Source organism: Helianthus annuus, chromosome 8 (genome assembly GCF_002127325.2).
Source record: "Helianthus annuus cultivar XRQ/B chromosome 8, HanXRQr2.0-SUNRISE, whole genome shotgun sequence".
Lineage (NCBI taxonomy): Eukaryota > Viridiplantae > Streptophyta > Magnoliopsida > Asterales > Asteraceae > Helianthus > Helianthus annuus.
Window position 1 is genome coordinate 157,585,112 of NC_035440.2, and position 6,018 is coordinate 157,591,129.

General features: G+C 29.7%; 1 long non-coding RNA gene across 1 annotated transcript; it reads right to left on the minus strand.

Moving 5' to 3' along the window:
* Positions 1–5,414: 5,414 nt before the first annotated feature.
* On the minus strand, positions 5,415–5,735 carry LOC110906584. The gene is made up of 2 exons (XR_004863860.1): positions 5,586–5,735; positions 5,415–5,503 (listed from the first exon to the last, which is right to left on the minus strand). It is a non-coding gene; the product is annotated as an uncharacterized LOC110906584 (long non-coding RNA).
* Between the last annotated feature and the right edge of the window lie 283 nt (positions 5,736–6,018).

Consider the following 6,018-nt stretch of genomic DNA (forward strand, 5'->3'; position numbering starts at 1 on the left):
GGTGTAGGTGGCAGCTACATAAGCCCACCAACACACACCTTAGTGCCAGGTGTTGCAAGATGGTAAAACCTAATCATTATATTTTCTCTAACACTCCACTTTACAAACAATTCCAGGATTAAACTTTTCAAAAAACTCATCTTCTTCCTCTATACATACCTCATGGCCGAAACCCACCAAGAACACACCCACTTCCATTTTTCAAACTTATTTCATGGAGATCATGGCCATTTCAAGCTAGTTTCGGGGTGGTTTGAAGATTTAAAGTTGATTTCAAAGCGATTTCAAGGAAGAACAAGCTTATTTCCACCAAGAATCTCATCATCCAAAATCCACTTTATTCTTTAAAGGTATAAAATCTTGTTTCTTTTAACAACATTCTTGGTGATGATGATGATGAGCTTGATTCTCGGTTGTTTGGATTTTCACTATTCTTGAAATCAAACCAAACTAATAATTTTTATAAAAATAAAAATGTGAAGATATGAATAAGTGGTAATGGCCGAAAATCTTGAATGTGTATAGATGTTTGTATTTTGAATTTTATTTGATAAGATGCTTGAAAGATGGTTTCTTGAATAAACAAGGTTGAATGTGTATGTGTTAGATGTTTAAAGAATGAATGGAACTTGATTATTGATTTGAAATAATATGAGTATAAAAGTGTATATATGGCCGAAACTTTTTTGTCTTGTATGTGAGAATTCAAGGATGATGCATGTTCTTGAATGTTGAAGTTAAATGCATATTTGATGATTTAAGTATGATGAATGAATGATTTAACAAAATGATTGTTATAAATGTGTCATATGTATTATAAATGAAGGAATAAAGTTTCAATGATCTTGAATATGATTATGACATAAATTTGCTTAAAACACTTGTACTTAGACTTGTAGGATGCTTAATGATCATCATAAAAAGGGAAATTGTTGTGATATGTTAAACATCAACTTAAATCAGTAAATAAATATGTTAAACAAAGTTAATAGAAGTATTTTGAAGTTATAAAAATTGTGGTAACTTGCATGTTGTACTTTAGGCTTGAAAAGTAGTAAATCGGGTGATATTTGCATAATTTTTGTGCTTTTTGTAAGACCTGCATATATGTGGTTGGAATTTTTATTTTAATCAGTAGATAACATATATTATGTTAAAAACGGTAAAAATCGGCTTTTAAAGTGATTTTTGTAAAACTGTTTTAAATCTGATTTGAAACTGCTTTCATATGATAAATATAAGTATTCTAACTTATATTAAATGATTTTGGTGTTTAGTTGGTCATACGTGACTTCTGACGCCCAAAAATAGCACCGAAACGATAAATTACGCATATTTCAACTTACACGAAAACGGGTTGTTCAAAGGATGAACTTTGTATATTTTAATTGATATGTGAATTATGAGTATATGTAATGTGATTTACCAAGTCAATTCATGACGATATGAAATAATGATAAGTTTAGACGTTTGTGCGGTAACAATGGTAAATTAGATCAGAAATCGCATTAAGTATGAAATTTTGAGATTTATATGAGAAATACGTTTAACATAATTTAATAATTTATTTTATATATATTAAGTGTTTTTAAACATAATATATATGTGTGAAATTTTTATCAATATTCTATGAATGTATTATATATATATATATATATATAGGGGATGGTTCAAATGAAAACCACTTTTATTGTGAAAACTCGAAAACTAACTAAAAAAAGCCTAAAAAACACACAAAAATTTTTTTTTTTCAATTTTTTTTATAAAAATCGCTAGTTTTTATATATAAAAAAACTTTTTTTCAAAAAAAAAAAAAATTTGTGTAGTGCACATGTGTAATAATACACATGTGTAGTACACATACATATGTGCAGTATTACACATGTGCACTACACAAATTTTTTTTTTTTTTTTGAAAATTTTTTTATATTAAAAAACCTGCGAAATTTTGATTGCAAAAAAAAAATTAAAAAAAAAATTTTTTTGTATGTTTTTTTGGCTTTTTTTAATTAGTTTTCGAGTTTTCACAATAACTAGTGGTTTTCATTTGAACCTTCCCCTATATATATATATATATATATATATATATATATATATATATATATATATATATATATATATATATATATATATATAATATATAGGGGACCGCTAAAATGAAAACCACCTCCAGTTGTAAGAACCATGAGAACTTTTTGATCCGGGGCGAGTTGGACCAAAAATTTTTTCACAAACATAGATGCGTGTATTATAAACACATTTGTAAAAAAAAAATTCAAAAAAAAATGTCGTGAGTGTAGTTTTGAGCACCACAAGTTTGTTTTTACGGGTACCGTAAATTTTATTTAAAATTTATGGTACCCGTAAATACAAACTTGTGGTGCTCAAAACTACACACACGATATTTTTTTTTGATTTTTTTTACAAATGTGTTTATAATACACGCATCTACGTTTATGAAAAACAATTTTGGTCCAACTCGCCTCGTACGGTGTAGTTCTCATGGTTCTTACAACTGGAGGTGGTTTTCATTTTAGCGGTCCCCTGTCTATATATATATATATATATATATATATATATATATATATATATATATATATATATATATATATATATATATATATATATATATATATATATATATATATATATATATATATATATATATATATATAGGAGAAGGATCCGTTAGGAACCACCTTTTATTGCGAGAACCGCGAGAACCAGTGTGAACACAAACAGTAATACCTAAAAAAACTTAAAAAACACCCAATTTTTTTTATTTTTTTACTATTTTTTTGTAAAATTTGCTATATTTCGTTTACAATAAAAAAATAAAAAACAAATTCAAAAAAAAAAAAAATCCGTGTCACTGTTATCCATGCACATGTACATTTGTATCATTTCTTTGACAAATTCCGTAATTCATTACAAATATTAGACAATTGCACTTTCATTTACACTACCACGTTTAATACACTACTTTTTACGTTAACAATATTAGAAATGCACATGTGCATCTATATGTATCAACATGAAATAAGGTGTTTTGGTACACTAGTTTCTCTTTCATCCATCATTCCATTCATAATACACAAACATGCACAGGTGCATTTTTGTCATGTGCATTTTTGTCATTTCTTTGACAAATTCCGTAATTCATTACAATTATTAGACAATTGCACTTTCATTAAACTACCATGTGTAATAGAATACTTTTTACATTACCAATATTAGAAATGCACATGTGCATCTATATGTATCAACATGAAATAAGGTGTTTTGGTACACTACTTTGAATGCACTTTCCCTTTCATCTATCATACCATCTATAATACACTACCATTACCTCCTACCATCCATAATACAATACCATTACCAATATTTTCACTTTATTACATGTATATAAACACCATTTATACCATCCAATCAACATATTACATCATAAATTGACAACTATAACCAAACCATCAACCATTAGATAACTAACCAAAAAACATGTATATGGACCTACTTCTCCATTCAAAATCACAAACTTTTTGTACCAAAACACGTTATATCATGGTTATACCTAATGATGCACATGTGCATTTTGAATATTGGTAATGTAAAAAGTAGTGTATTACGAATGGTATTGTAATTTAAAGTGCAATTGTCTATTCCTGATAACGTATTACCGAATTTGTCGAAGTAATGATACATATGCACATGTGCATGGATAACTGTTACTCGAAAAAAAAAATGTTTTTTTTACTGTAACGAAATATAGCGATTTCTTTAAGAAAAATATTAAAAAAAATAAAAAAAAATTTTGAGTGCTTTTTTGATTTTTTTAGATTTTATTTTGTGTTCACATTGGTTCTCGCAATAAGGGTGGTTCTCGCATGAACCTTACCTTATATATATATATATATATATATATATATATATATATATATAGAGAGAGAGAGAGAGAGAGGGGACCGCTAAAATGAAAACCAACTCCAGTTGTAAGAACAGAGAGAACCACTTTCTAACCACTAGATCAACAAGATGAATGGGTGAGATTAAAAGTAGTTAATATTAATATTAAATGGTTTTTGTCTTATTATGTCTTTAATATTTAATATAATGGGTAGTTTAGTAAAATTACCTTTTTTTGTCTTTTAGTCTTTATTATTTTTTTATTACTTTTTTGTTTTATTATATTATTTTTTATTTTTTAAACAAATTTTTTTTTATTAAAGACCATTTTTAAATTCAGATTTAACAAGACAATTTATTTAGCGCGCCGGTTTTTGCACGCCGTTTTTACGCCCGCCTTTTTTACGCACCGTTTTTAACACGTCGTTTTTGCACGCCGTTTTTTACGCTCAGCTTTTTCAAGCGGCGTTTTTTTAAAGCGCCTTTTTTTACGTCCCGTTTTAACGCGGCGTTTTTAACGTCCCAGTTTTTTCGCGGCGTTTTTATGCCCCGTATTCACGCTCCTTGTTTAGGTGCTGTTTTATCACACGGTTTTTCACGTTAAACTTTTTACGTTTCACACATCGTTTTTTAACGCGTAGTTTTTGCACGTCGTTTTTTACGCTCCGCTTTTTCAAGCGTCGTTTTTTTAACGCTCCGTTTTTTAAGTCCCGTTTTAAAGCAACGTTTTTTACATCCCGTTTTTATCGCGGCGTTTTTATGCCCCGTATTCACGCCCCTTGTTTAGGCGCCGTTTTATCACACGGTTTTTTACGTTTTACAATTTACCTAGAAAAAGTTTTACGTTTTTACGTTATATAGTTTTTACATAAAAGTTTACGTTTTACATTCTACGTTAAACTTTTTAAACTTTTTACGTTTTACGTTTTACGTTAAACTTTTTACGTTTTACATAAAACTTTTTACGTTTTATGTTTTACGTAAAACTTTTTACGTTTTACGTTAAACTTTTTACATTTTACGTTTTACATTGAACTTTTTACATTTTACATTAAACTTTTTACGTTTTACGTTTTAGGTTAAACTTTTTACGTTTTACGTTAAACTTTTTTACGTTTTACGTTTTATGTTAAACTATTTACGTTATACGTTTTTACGGAAAACGGACAGAGTTTCCACTGTTTTTGGAATAAGCCGACTACTCAAATTGTCGTTATCTTTTCAAAACTCAACAATATAAACCCAATATATAAAATTTCTATCAAAATGCCAAACGTAACAAGTCACTAAAGTATCGGTTCGAGCTCGGTACGCGTTAACTAAATAAAATCTAAACTAACGTAATAATAACTCGCTATTAAACCACAAGACCCGAACCGAGACTGAGCCGAAGCTTGACCCGAACAACTCTGAATCTGACCCGGTTTGACTGGGCCGCCGACCTGAAGCTTCCGAACTGGGTTGAGCCAAACTCGCACCCACTGACCCGAAACTCGACCCACGGCTGACCCGAACCAGTCAAAATCATTAAGTGAGGCTCTCTTCTTTTGAACAATGAGTTTTCTTCCCCATGAGCTGTTTTCCCACTTGCTCTTGACATCTATAAACAAAATAAAACTCGGTAATCAAAACAGCAGCAAGCATAGCTTCACTAGTACCAACCATTTCACTAATAATAATACCAGCAACCTCCATAGCAGCAATAAGAGTTTTCTTGTTTGGAACTCTTTTGATGTCGATTTTGATGTCTGTGAGAGTGAGCCTCTTAAAGTTCATTTGACCTCTCACCATGTCAGGAGCATCAACAAGAGCCTGCCAATCAAAAAATAAACATTCAAAACAGCCGACATTGTTTTCACTGCATATTAATTTCTTACGGACCCTAAACCTGCCCAACTTTAACCCAAAACTACATGAACTGCAACTTTTTTCCCTGATGTGCCCAGACAAGCTACTCACAAAGCGATTACAATTTTAGAGTGGAAAAGGAAAACAAACAACCATTAGAGCACTGACATCAAACTATATAATAACACTCGATGGAAGTTAGCATCAAAGTTTATTTTTATTATATCCAAATTCAAGAACCTAAAGAATCCACATGAATTAAATGAA